Below are 14,930 nucleotides of genomic sequence, written 5' to 3' on the forward strand. Positions count from 1 at the left end.
TTGGGCAGAGGCCTTCCTCAGGTGCCTCTGCCTATGGGGAAGAAGGGGAAACCCTTGCAGACATATTCCTCCACTCTGATTCAGTACTAGTACTTTTCTGCCCCAATCCTGACCCTGAGCCCTTCTTGCTGACCTCAGAGCCCATAAGACTGCCAGAGCCTTTTGTCTGAGGCTCCCTTAACAATGAGATGATCCCCACGTCTGTGCTGATCCATTTGACCCTTGACTGGTGTGCCTTTCCATGAGAGGACACAGCGTTTTCTCCTGTTTTAGCCTCTTGCTTATACCATCGCAGTAAGTGACTAACCCTTTCATTTTTGGCTTGTTGCTTTAGTGGGCCACTCTGACACATGTCAGCTCAGTTCTCTATCTTCCAGCTCAGCTGAGCTCCTGACACGCAAAAGACATTTTCTTGCAATGACTATCATACTTTGGAGTATAGCAAGAGTACTTTGTGTGTGCCTCTCATTTAGTTATATAGAATATTAAAAAGCAATGCCCTCATAGATTGAGTTTAATAATACTTTAATACTTTTTACTATACAATCAAGGACATTCATAAGTGAACCTGGCCTTTTCTTTTTTTTCTCTTTTTTTCATTGCAAGTGCATGGCAGTGAAGAATTTAAAGACCTCTGGTATGGTAGCTGCCACTACCTTCATTTGCTCTAAGGTCATGGTAGTTTTATCAACCATTGCTTCTGTATAGTCAGTACAAATATCAATACAGAGAAAAGCAAGCAACATTTTAGTATTATTATGAAAGTATTTTTGACCTTAAGAACTCTCAAAATGGTTTTCGGGACTCCCTTGAAAATGGTTTCGACTCTGCCCCTTGCAAGGATCTCTGTATCACACTTTAAGAACTACTATGAGTATATTCTCTGAGCTACATATCCTCCCCCTTAGTAACCTAGCAGGGTAACCTAGCAGGGTGGTGTTATAGAAGCTGATGGGGGGGGGGGGTTTTCCAGGATTTAGGAATTCAGGATTTCAGCTATCCTTTCATCATTAATATCTGGTAATTTGTCAGACTAAGTGAGTATATAAGTGCTATTCAAATTCAACTGCAAAAGCTAGGCATATTCATGAGTACCGAGCAAAATCCCTGAACCAAGAGAGGGTCTGATATGGATTTGTTCCTTGGGCCAAAGGCAAAACAAGAGAAGGCATACTTTCTTTTCTTGTGGACCAGGTTCCATGTGGAGAGAGCACAGCATTTGCCACATACTCTAGCAAATATCTCGTACTGGCAAGAAATGCTGGTTTTCTCAGAGACCACTGCAAATTCTTTTAGGGATCTCAAATTGTATCTGAATGTTTCTATTTGAAGTGCCTCCACTGCAGAATCATTGGAACCTGTGATGGTCCACAGTAGTAGCTAGTGATCCACAGTGAATGTGTACAATAAATATAGACCTGACAAAGAAATGAGAGTTTTGGTCTTGTATTAATATTTGTAAAACGAAAATACAGTCATTCCATTTTCTTGTTTACAACCCTCCAGGAGTGTTTAACCGTAAGTATGATAACCATACTTAGCTGAGAACACAACACAAAGCCCTTAACTGATCACTCCAGTCCTGATTACCTTTCTAATTTCACCTCTTTTAGGTTCCTGTCCTGGCTTCCCATGCGCCGGACACTCAAAGCAGAACAAGTCACATTCCCTCGCATTCCTCTATCATTACCTATCCTGTCCTTCTGCCTGTATTGGCTTTCTTCCCCCTCCCCTAACTTCTTCAGTTGTCTAAACTCTAAGTCATCCTTCAGGACTCGGCTCACTGAAAATCTTTCTGGTGCTTGACATTTTGACTTTGTAGACATTTTGATATTTCAAGTACTTGTGACCCTGAAGTGTTTTCTAATACCAACAACCAATTCTCTGATTCTTCAGACACCACCTGGTTATTCTACAATTAAATTCGGTTCTGACACTAACTACTTAGAGTTAGCATCATATCCCACAAGTTAAATGACTCAGTCCCACAGACTGCTCTCACTTCAGACATCAGTTACAAGTCCTGGGCCACTCGTCCTTCTGACTGACTGGGGATAATTTGGGGATTTCCATGACCACCTCCTCAGTTTTAATAATTTGCTAAAATAGCTCACAGAACTTTGGAGGCACTTTGCTTAAATTTCCTGTTTTATTACAGAGGATACACACAAAGAGCCAGATGAAAGAGTGTATAGGGCAAGGTCTGGAAGGGCCCTCAAGCACAGGAGCTTCTGTTTCCGTGGAGCTGGGGTGCACTATTGTCCCTACACACAGATGTCAACAACTCTGGAGCTCTCTGAATCTCATAGTTCAGGATTTTTATGGAGGGTTCATTACATGGGCATGATTGATTAAAATTTTAGCCATTGCTGATTAACTCAGGCACCAGTCCATCTCCCTCTCTGGAGGCTTGGTCTTTCTGGCCCCCAATCCCTATCCTGGATCTACCAAGGATCCTGTCAAGAATTACCTCAGTAGTAAAAAAGATACTTTTGTCGCCCTTATTACTCTAGAAATTCCAAGGGTTTAATTAACTCTGTGCTAGGAACCAGGGATAAAAAGACCTAATACTGTTCGATGATACCAAAGACCCTAAAAACCAAAGTATTATAACTCATCTGTATCAGTCACTCACTCAATTCCTGCACTTAATCCATTCCCATAGTTCTATATCTCAGACCAGGGCTCAGGGATGGGGTGACATCTAGACAAGGACTGAAGCTCAAGGATGTGATGAAGAAGTCTATGACATACATCATTTGATAATTTCAAAAAGGTGAAAATTAAAAAAAATTTTGACTATGAAATGTTTATAGTCTTTAATAGTTGCATCTAGCCTTTCTTCTTTATAACCTAATTTCACAGGCTGATTTAGTAATCATAACATGCATCCTGAGCATACTTTGCCATAAGACCACATTATATCATTAAAAAGTTAATTATTAAGTCAAAGGTAGCATAACATTAATGGATAATTTTCTTTTAAGAGGCTTACTCACTTCTTTTCTTCCTTCAGTACTTATTTATTATCTGCTACATTCCAGATGTTGCTCTAGCACTTTTTTGCCCTCTAGGAGTTTACAGTGTGGTTGGCTAAACATACATATATAAAAAATACATTATGGTATATTTTATGATAATTGCCACAATATTTATTTGCATATTTATTCAGAATATATTGTTTGAGCCTCTACTATGTGCCAGACACAGTTGTGATGTTAATGAACCATAACTTTTGTGCTTCGAAGTTATGTGGTTTTAAAATATTTGTTAACACCTTTGTTAAATTTCATTTTTTTATTAATATCTTCAAAAATATTTAAAAATTCACTGAAATGGTGAAATCTTAGTAAATAAATAATAATGAGTTTAAAAGATTGTCGATATTCCATTAAGAGAAATTTTAGCTCTTCATACATTCTGTAAGGGAGAAAATAGTCTCATTAAAGGATTAATCAATTCATCTATCTATAAGGGGACCACAATACCATTGCCTATGAGTCCTAGAAAAGGAATATTATTTTAGTAGTAAGTGGATCCTTTGAAATGTAAAAAAGTGGTTTACTTGTTTAAATGAAAAGTTAGCTAGTTTGGCATTAGGAGAAATGTTTATATTACTTAATTTACCAACAAAGATTATAATTCGCTATGCTCTCAGCATGAGTGTATTTCAGTGGCATTAATAAAATTAAAGATGACTTTAAGTCAGATGGAGAAGATAGTGCATTAGTATGCCTATGAACTGTTATTTCCTTACAGAACAAAATAAAAAAGAGTCTAGTACCTTTTTGATGTATATACTTATTTCTTGCATCAAAGGAGAGTTCTGTTAGGAAAATAATGGTTATTTTTTCTCCTAGGGAGAAAGGACAGCTTTAAAATAAAGAAGTGAAAATTGGCTCTGTAACTCAGAATAAAAAAGAATCACTTTTGCTTGAAATATCCGGAGGCTCAGCATTGGAAACCTGGAAGCTCTCATGCCAGCATTGTCCGGTTTGAAACTGGAGGCACTTGAGCCTTAAAGCAAAAGGTGACAACAGTGGCATTCCTCATTACAGACAAAGAAAACGTAGTAAGTCACACATTGTGTGGAATATTTACTTTTAATTGAATGCATTATTAGAAAATAAAAACTACTCTCAAGTTTTAAACCATAAGGTTGGTAAATGTACCATATTCAGGAAAATAGTTTCCCAGACATGTGAGAAAATAGAACATTATTTCTAAGGAGATAATCGATGCTCAGTAATACATTAGTTTTAAATGGGAGTTGTTAATCTGAGGTTCAATATTTTCATTTTTATACTCAATAGATTTACCCATTAAATGATAATTTTTATGATATTAAATAATTTTATAATTATTACAACAAAAGGAAAAAAAGAGTTAATAGTTTTCTTTAAACATTTTGGCCTACTAGATTTCAAAAACCAAACAATAGAATTGCTATTTAATGCTTTTAGATTTATGTGTTATTGTACTCGTTTCTGCCTTCTTAACTATTCCAGTTCCATTGTCTCTGAGTATATTAACTGAAAAGATTAAAAACATAAATTATCATAACTAATAAAATGCTTTCATAGGCAATGTAAGAAAGAAAAACTATCTTTCTATGGGAATGTGGTTCATACTGACCATGTTAATTACTACTCTGACCAAATTTTGTTGGGTTGGCATATATTTTGTAGCAAAGGAAAATAGAAATCTTTGAGATCTTTGAGATAATCCCTTATTTAATTATTCATAGCCACCATAATGGCTTATATATTTTCCTTTTTCCATTTATTTGAATCAAGATTCAAATAAGTCCTATTTTAGGATTGATTGACATGCTTCTCTAAACTTTCTCATAGTCTGGATTGTGCAGATTGTGTCCTTGCAGAATTGTTTAACATATTGCTCTGTGTTCTAAATTTTCTATAAATTAAATTTAGCTCTCAAGGATTGATTGGATTCGGGTTTGATTGCCTTGGCAAGATGGTGAATTCTTCTATCAGTAGGCACTCAATGTCTGGCTATTTCTCTTTTGGTGATGTAACCACTGGTACTTAGTGCCTAAATTCAATTGGGGGTTTAGAAAATGATGACATTATAAAACTATCAAACTATCTTTTTCTGGTTATTTTTTATTTGAGATACTTTTGTAAATATTTGTTCTCTTCATCTCTTATTTGACTTTACCCAGTGGTATAGTTCATATAGAAAACAGAGGATAAATGATTTGTACATTCTCTTTAATTACCAATATTCAAAACAGTGACAATTTCTTATCATTCTCCAAAAATGACCAATTCAATTATTATTATTTACTACCCTTGTGAACTTATGAACTTATTCGTACTGGGTTTTTCAATTCATGGTAATTATTATCATTTTTGAAGCTAAACGTAGCCTATTTTTGGCCAGTTTGTACCTCTTAAGCTGATGCTTAAGTCCTGACATGACCTTAATAGTCATTGATAGTTTCCTTACTATCTATTATGACAAGATATTTCGGATTTATTTTATACATTGTGTACCGCAGAACAGGAATTAGCCTTTTCTCTAAGGATCTCTGTTTCCTTTTAGCGGGAAATGTATTTAGAGACCACAATCTGGGTACTAAGGATGCTCATTGCTACTGGGTTCATCATTGCTTTTGGTTTTTTTATTTTTTCAGAGGATAAAGTGAGGAAATACATATACCTAAAATATACAAGTATAAATAGATATTAATATAAATACTTATGTACTTTATCATGAATTTTATTGATACATCTAATCAAATTCAGGACTATAGTGATTTTTTTTTTTTGCCTAATATCTTTTATTTGCACTACTTTTCCCCACCAACAACCACAATAAGAATAAAGAATCCTGGTTTATAGCCACACAAGGAATATAACTAGAATATAATGTAATTAGTTAATTGGTTTATTCCTCAATCCACATATAATTATTTCAAAATGACAATACCAACCTGCCAACTACCAATACTACTGTCAATATACGATTAATGGAAAGAGTTTAAAATTTTTTCTTTTAACAGTTATTTTAATCCTTAAATTATATCCTGATAGGCAGTGAAATTATTGTTTTAATGTCACTTGAAACAACTTTTTTCTATGTGTCACTAATTAGATACACATTTAGTTTTAATTTATTTTCTGTTTTTACAAATCTTTAAATTTTTAATTTTATCTTATAGGGGCCAAATTTAATCCTTAAATATTTTTTCAGGTGAGGGATAAGTTAAAGAAAGAAATCAGAAGTAAAGAAAATGTAGGTTCAGTGAAGTCTAATAAATCATCCAAGTTAAACAGCTAGAATTTGAACCTACATTTCTGCAGAAGTCCAAAGTTTCAATATTAAATTACCATAATGACTTTGAATGAATGTCATGTTACTCTAAATGAACTATCAAGTTATAATCAGTAAATTAATTTCTGATTTTGAGTATAGTTTTTGCTGAATGTTTAAGTAAAAGAAAAAGGAATTTTGCTTCTGCTCTAATGACACAATAGTTTTGTAAAATTATGCAGTTTGTTATATATTTATTGTCCTGATTTTGGATATATAGCAGATATATTTTATAAGAATGTGTCCTTACCATCAATCGGTTCCTTTATCTGTAAAGTGGTGCCAGCATTTATTCATTTACTTATTTAGCAACTATTAATTGTTTCTACCGTGCTAGATAACATGCTAGTTATTGATACAGAACAATAAATAAGACACTTTCCACTGTCAAGGAGACTGCACTCTAAATGAGAAGACAGAACTGTAAATAAGCAATTGTAATATAGTATCATACATGTCAAGCTAGAGTTATGTTCTAGGTGCCATAGGTACATGTAGGCAAGGCAAGACATCTTGTCTTGTAAAACAGATACAGGTGGAGAGGTAAAGGTGAGGCTCTTCACTTGGTTGAGTGCTGAAGGAGCAGTTAAAATTAACCAGGTTGGAGGATGAGAGGAATGAGATATTTCTATAAAAGAATATAGAGCATTAATATTTTAAAATATTATCTAATATGTGTTTCTGTCTGTGTCTCTGTGATTCCTTTCACCCTGAAACCTTTCTAATATTAAAATCAGATTACAAAATAACAAAAATCTTCACAAATTAATGTATTTAAAATTAATGTTAAAATAGATTTTGCTAACTTATTAGGATCAAAGTTGAATTATTTTAAAGAAAAGCATTAGTGTCCTATTTTATTTTTAAGATATGTAGAAGGAAGAAAAAAAGCCGTATTTATTTATGAAGTAAAAAATAAAGTAAGATTAAGGAATTATTCAGCAAATTTCATCTTTCAGACCAGGCTGGGCAGACTACAGTGATAAAATTTACTGTATAATGCCACATCATTCATTGCATAAGAAAGATACATTTGTTTTACTATCTTTACATTCTGTTCATTTTCTATTATTGTACAGGAGTTCTTACTGAAAGTCTAAAATTGTAATTTTTTGTTGTCATAAGTGTGTGGGTGTCAAAACCAATATGTCTCAGTAATCTATTAAACCTATGTTCTAACAAGGTAACATTTTTTTCATATACTTGAGTGTATGTAAATCTTTAAATTGTATGGACTGTAAAATGGACTCTAGCTAACGTATTGTTCTTTAGATCTTTTGAATTAATATAAATGTGCGTATTCTAAAAAAGTATTTAAGATTTATTACTTAGGCAAGGGAGAGAAGAAACCCAAGGAGAATAAAGAATCAAATTTTTTTTAACTTTGAGTTTCATTATGTATTTTTTGATAAGTCTATAACAAGTAGTATCTTAAAAGCAATTCTGAATTGCAAGAGGCAAGCACTTGAGAAGAAAAAATGCTTTGGCGTGTTAAGGACTTTTCTTTGCATGTGAAATGCAAAGCCTGGCTGAATCAGGGCATTGAGTTCTATATCTTAAATCACAGAAAAAAGAACAAATTATAACAACAAAAACTAGTTTTCCACTATTTGGAGAGCAGATTACGATCCTTCTGAATTAAAGTGGCACCTGAAGAACATTGGTAAGGATAGAAAGAACACTTAGATCACTGCTACCATCCTCTCGCCTCTTCTTAAGAGAAGAAACCTTGGAGAAGGAGGGGCAATAGAAGTTCTAGATGGGGATGGAGATCTGAATTCTGGAGAGAGGCCATATTGTAGCCTGCCTTAATGCCAATGGAGTAGAGGTGGTGAGGATGAGAGATGGGTGCCTCCGCAAGCCTTTAAGCTCCTGTAGAAAATAATGGAGATCAAAAAGTTCAAATGTGCCAAAATAGGGTGCAGAAGATAGCTGAGATTTAAGAACCACTGTGCCTCCCAGAGGGTTTCCCTAAATGAACTCAGATTTATTAATAGGAGATGAGATAGGGGCTGACCAGCAGGAAAGCCCAGTAAGTGCTAGCTTCCAACACAATGACCACCATACTTTAATCCATGCAGAGAAAACAGAAGTTCTTAGAGTAGTTAGAGTCATCAGCAGAGCAAACTCAGGGCAACCACTGAGACAAAAATAGATAATCCTTACACCAGCAGAGACTAGCAATAGAGGATGACACTGTGACCAGATGCCTCTTTCCAAATACAAGGAGGGCATATGTCACTGAGGTGACAAGAGAAAGAGAAAAGAGATAGCTGAGAATTCTAGAAGTGTTCTTAAACCTGAAGTCTCCTTTATAAGGTCCTTATCTTAAAAGTAGGTACTTACTAGAGTTCTGACCCAGCCCTTTTGTCTCTTCACTTGTAAATTTCTGGGTGATCACATTCAGGGACATCCTGCACTCTTGTCATTCTTGTACTAATGCTGCTCAAATCTCTCTCTTGACCAGATATCTCTTTTTAATTCAGACCCATGTATATCCTTGACCTGTTTAAAAGGAAACTCATCTTTGCCTCTAAATTTTTTCCTCATTGTGGTGAATGACAGCCCCTTATCCATAGGTATCCAGATTTCTTGCATTATACCCTCTCACTCCATTGTCAGCCAATTAATTACTACTCTAACACTCTCAAATGCTCCCATTCTTGTTTATTCCCTTTGCCACTACCTCAGAGTAGATCTAAGGTCTTGTCCCACCTACAGTATTAAACAGTCTAATTGTTTTTCTTGTTATAAGCCTTGTTCTTTTTCTGATATTCTCTAAACCATGGCCAGAGTGATATTTTGTAAATTTGATTTTGATTAAGTTACTTGTGACTTAAATTTTCCATTATCAACAACTGTGTTTGTTTAAACTCTTTAGCTTGTTTAACAAGTCTTTCTGTGATATGGTCCCAACTAACTTTCTATTCTTGTTTTACTATTTACTGTGTTAAACTATAACCTCCAAGTGTATTGAATATCTTTCATTTCCAGAATCTCTTGGCTTTCTGCACATGGTAGTTAAAATACCTGAAGCATTCCTAACTACTCTTCTCCACACTCACAAATCAGTGCTGTAGTTTACCATCTGTGAGCCTTGTTTGATGTTCCCATGCATCTTCTGGGTCCATCCCCCAGGGAGACTTCTGGGACATATTTATATATAGTTTTCCTAAATGACAAAAAAGAAGAAAAAGGAATTAGTCTTTGTCTTGGTTAATGGTACCACCAATCTCCTGAAACCAAATCAGAGACTAAGGTCTTCTCTTCTTTTCACCCTTTATATTGAGTTTATCATAAAGTTGTATTAATTCCGTCTCCCAAACATTTTTTTTGATCTCACTATAATTGTTCCAGTTCACACCTTTACCTTCATAACCATTTAACAGTTCTCTTTATTTATAGCTTTGCTTTTTGAGCTATCAAAAGTGGAAATCCAATTTTATTGCTATGCTATTTAAAACTTTTCTGCTTCACTAGCTCTCCATCACATGCAGTCTGCTTGCGTGACATCTAGGAAGGATGCTTACCTCAAGTCTCACTTCCTCAAGACTCTCTGTTCCAGTCACACTAAACCAGGACATGACATACTTTCTATAAGGAGCCAGATAGTAAATATTTTAGGCTTGTAAATATTTGAGGACAAAAGGTCTCTGTCATAACTATTCCAACTCTCCAGTGTAGCACAAAAGCAGCCATAGATAATACATTAAAAAATAAACCTTTGTTTATAAACACTGAAAATTTTAAATAATCATCATGTGCTAGGAAATATTATTTTTCTTTTCGTCCCTCCCCACCCCCCAACCATTTAAAAATGTAAAAAGCATTCTTAGCTCAAAGACTGCATGAAAACAGGTGGCAAGCCAGCTTCGGCTCATGAACAATAGCTTACCTGCTCTAAGAGCACTGAACATACCATGAGGTTTCAGGCATATGTTTTCTCTGCCTGACTCTACCCTGTTGTTTAGACTGGAGAGTTTTAACTTAAGTGGAGCTTAAATAGAAGCTAGCTTCATTTCCATCTCCTGTGAGGTTTCCCCTAATCCTCATACTCCACACCTGGGAGAGGTCATGTCTTCTATTATGTTCTTGAAGTATCTTGTAGATACTTCTACTATAGTACTTTTCATACTTTATTGCAACTATTTGTTTACTTGTGTGTCTTCACCATTCACTGAGGGTAATGGGTTTTTTTTTATGTGTTTTTGAATTTCTGGCTCCTTGGTACATGAAGCCACTTAACATATTTGTTTTATGGGGTAATCAAGGAAAAGGACAGCTGGGAGACTAAGTCTATTTTGCAGATAATCATTTGATGAGCAGAAAAGTTTCAATACATACAATTAGAGAAGTGTTTTGGGTGGGGATGAAAATAAATCAAGTGAGAGAGAAAGTAAGTGATTGGATGAGTGGTATCTAAAATAAAATTGACTAGCATGTACATGAAAATATACATTCTTTTTCAACTACAAGGGGAAAAATCTTTGGAGATTAAAATAAAAACAAGTTTTCTTCAATTGTACAAAATTAAACAAGTTGTGGCTCTTTATGTCTTGCCTTTTCTTCTATTTTATATTTCATCAAAAACTTGGTCAGTTTTTTATTTTGAAACTTACATAGATAACAGAAATAGGAAGGTAATACCTCTTTAGTCTAGATTTAAAGTTTCATATTATCAATTTAGAAAAGTAATTCCTCATTTTATAAATTTAGTTTATTTTAAATGAAGTTGACAAGGGTCTTGAAACTTTCTATGTAACTTTTTAATGAAAATGTTCCTCAATATATCATTTGGAGTATAATATATGTAATTATGAATGGAATTTTATAGCTATCGGGCAGATTGTCAAACAAAGTTTGTTGGTAAAAAAATACCTCAAGGTAGACATCTGTTATTTTAGCAAGCAGAGGGCCATGATTAAAAAAAAATGCTCAAGGTAGACACCTGTTATTTTAGCAAGCAGAGGGCCATGATTAAATGAGTACAACACCAATGAAATTACTTATAGATAAGTAAAATATCTGAGAGAATTTTCTCTTGTTAACTACATGTGTAATGTGGCAGTTAAACATTCTCATTATTTAAAGTTTTTTTCCTCAAAATGTTAGTGGAAGAAAGTTTTTAATAATGAGATGGATTTTGGTGAGGGTCACTTGCTGGGACTTTGTTTTATCTTGCAGGTATTGGATATTGCATCACATAGAGAACTAACTTATAAAATATATTTCTCTTTTTAATGTACAAATCCCTTGTGGACAAGGAGTGGATCTTTTAAAATCCCTGTCTTCCATACCAAATACCTAACACAATAGAGTGAAATCTCAATGTAAAAGGTAGGTCAGCAGCAGGTTGGGGGTTAGAGTTTAAAATTTGCATAGAAAGCAAAAATTGAACCTGTGAAAATGCTCTTAAAAATATTTTACATTACTAATAAAAATCAGAAGGAAGACAACATCTTTCAATAATTCTAGCACAATTAGCTTTTCTTGCAACTGTAGAACAGATGATTGGCAGTAGAACACATGAGGTACTTTGCTTACATTTTGGGGGCCAAGTTGAAGTGCCTAAAATGCATTGCATATTTATATGCTCTCATAATATTTAATGTTTAATGTATAGAACTGAATTTCTCTAACTTAAATATGTATAAAGTGTGACCTTATACACCAGTGGTCCCGAACCTTTTTGGCACCAGGGACGGGTGCTCCTATGAGAATCTAATGCCTGATGATCTGAGGTGGAGCTGAGATGGTGATGCTAGCTCTGGGGAGTGACTGAAAATACAGATGAAGCTTCACTTGCTTGCCCACTGTTAGCCTTCTGCTGTGTGGCCCAGTTTCTAACAGACCACAGACTGTTACCAGTCCATGGGCCGAGGATTGGGGACCCCTGTTATATATAATAAGGGCTCAATGATATTTGTTGAATAATTGATTGATTGAACAAATTAAAACATTACTTTTTCTAGAAGATAACAGATAAATACTTTTTAAAAATCCCTTGATAATTTTGTCAGCCTTCTCTGTAGTAAAGGGCATTTATTTATAAGATCAGTTTATGCTCTTCCTAGAAAAGGTTGAAGTATTTGTTTGGAGGACAGGTGTTATTCCATAACTCATGATAGTAGGAGCTATAGTCCTCTTGAGCTATGATTATAACTGATAGCTACAGGTATGACCTCAGTTCTGTTGGCAGCTTTACAGTTGAGGGGCCATGAAATGTACATAATTATTCTGGTAAAACCCCATCGATTAGTCCTGCCTTATGGGAAAAAGTAATGTCTTTGGAATTCTGCTAAGATGTCCATGACCATCAAAGGGTACCAGATCTATACTTGTTAAATTAATTGTGTTTGGAAAATCTGACTTTTTTTAGAACCCACTGCAATACAGTTGGCATGGTGCCTTTACCTAAAATGGGCTTGTTAAAGAAGTCCAGAAACATAATATGACATCTTAATAGCTACCAATGCTGTTAATTTCTTTTTGTTATTATCCTGTGATAGAGTTTCAAAACTCATTGAGTTTATTAAGGAAGTTACCATCCCCATACGGGCATTAAGGAAATATGATTCATTATTTTATGGGCAAGAGATGAATAAGACTGGCATTGAAGCGAGATATCCCTGGAAAACTTACTTTTAGAGAAACCAATAGGATATTTTTTTCTTCCTGATGTAAAAACAAAAACAAAATCTGAACTAAATTTATAATAAGGCAGTAGTAGGCTTAATGGTAATTTTAAACAGAATATTTTGCCATGAAAATTTGCTTTTCTACTCTTAAGAGGCTTAATGGTAATTTTTAAAAGAATGTTTTGCCATAAAAACTTTCTTTCTCAGTTATAATGATTGATTTACAAATATGAATGAAGATCATGGATGCCTAGTCCACTCTTTAGAAGAATGATAAATCACCAATATAAATAGGAAACTATCATTTTCCTTTTGGTAATTACTATCTCAGCTAAGAAGCATGTTTTTTATTGTCTTATATGAAGTCCTTGATAAACCTAAGTGGATTTCTTTTAATGGTGGAGATAGCTTTTGGAACTGTGATTAACTCTGAGACAAGGTGATAATAACGAATATGTTATCTCTGCCTTCAGATAGGTTGATCTTTATTAATGCAGAGACAAAATTACTCAACAAATTCAGTAGAAAAATATTCATAGCAAAATTAAGCCATTAATTTGAGTGGCATAAATGATCAAACATAAAGAAAAAGAAATTGTGTGTTTTGGTTGGTTTGTCTTTTGGACAGATTAATCTCTGGTTAGGGAAATATATCTGCCCCACTTAGACGTTTTTGCCTGCATTTCATGTAACTAATTTTCATAAAAATAAAAATTTCACTCATATAACAGGGAAAACAGCAATATACACATAATAAACAACATTCCCTTAATTTTTCAGTGTTATTTATTTTGTAATGGGGAACACAAAATATGTAAAATATGTAAAAATACTGTATAAATCATAAAGTCATTTCTACAGCTTGCATAAGTCTTTTATACATGTTATTTCTTTTAGGATATAAAAAGATAATTTGGAAAATCAAGATAAAGTTTTCATTAAACTAATTATAGAATCAATCATCTAGTAATACTAATATTTATATAGTGCTTTAAATTTACAAGGCACTTCCATACATAGTATATCATCGTGGTTTTAAGGAGTATCTTCTCATTAAAAACAAATATGTATACTAAAAGTTATCCAGGTACCACAGGTAGAAGGAATCAAAAAGAGAAAACCAGCGAAAGGTGAGAAAATGAATTAGTCAGAAGACAGATGATGTATTAGAAGCCAACTTGGAGGATATCAAGGAGTGAGCGTTAATGCTACCTATATTAATTGCAGGGAAGGAATCAAGTAAAACTCAAGCTTAAATTTGTCCATTAGATTTGGCAATTAGAGAGAAAATGGGGGATCAGTTAGAGAGAAGTTATGCATAGAGGAGGATTTACTGTGAGGATAATGGAGTTTAAGCATCAGGACCATTCAAATGCATATTTTCCTTCATATTCCTAACCTCATGTTCATAATTTTGTAATTATGAACTTCAAAACTGTGTCAGCTTTAGGTCCTACAAAGCCTGATCCATTCCTGATTTTGGAGATGGAAGCCTGATACAATGAGTCGAGATATGAATGGGAGAGGAGAGGACAGGATGGTGAGTGTGGACTATTCTTCAAGAAGCTTGCCTGTGGTCAGGGAGATGGTGTCTGTATACCCAGAGCTGGCTTTAAGGGTGTATGGCCAGTGCATCAACACAGGGCCCCATGCTCACAAGAGCCCTACGCTTGGGGTTTAATGCTCTTCCATTGCTTTGTTGATATTCTTAACAACTTTTAGTTTGTGTTTTATAAGTGAGGGCTAATCAGACAATGAAATATGCACTGGGGCTAGGGCTTTGGCTCTCCTGCAGTCCCGTCTCTTTCAGAGGAAAGGTTTTTCTGTTACTTGATCCCCAACTCTCTGGCACTCTAGGTCCACTTGGACTTCATTTTCCTGCCACCACCCTATAATGGCTGCTGCTCTCTGCCTCTGGAAAGTGCCTGGGTGTGGGCATGAGAAGGATCAGGG

General features: G+C 34.6%; 1 protein-coding gene across 22 annotated transcripts in view; it reads left to right on the forward strand.

The window, feature by feature from the left end:
• NOL4 (nucleolar protein 4) overlaps window positions 1-14,930 on the forward strand; it is a 438,717-nt gene that overhangs the window by 46,382 nt on the left and 377,405 nt on the right. For 3 of the 22 annotated variants that reach the window (XR_005648867.1, XM_039843548.1, XM_039843642.1), the window contains exon 5: window positions 3,861-4,072. The exons of 14 other annotated variants lie outside the window; for them this stretch is intronic. The gene's annotated coding sequence lies outside the window, so the exon portion shown is untranslated. Of the gene's footprint in view, window positions 1-3,860; window positions 4,073-14,421; window positions 14,518-14,930 lie in introns of all 22 variants that reach the window. 5 more of the 22 variants (XM_039843577.1, XM_039843611.1, XM_039843595.1 and 2 more) reach the window with 3 other exon arrangements.

Source organism: Pteropus medius, unplaced genomic scaffold (assembly GCF_902729225.1).
Source record: "Pteropus medius unplaced genomic scaffold, Ma_sr-lr_union100, whole genome shotgun sequence".
NCBI classification, from domain to species: domain Eukaryota; kingdom Metazoa; phylum Chordata; class Mammalia; order Chiroptera; family Pteropodidae; genus Pteropus; species Pteropus medius.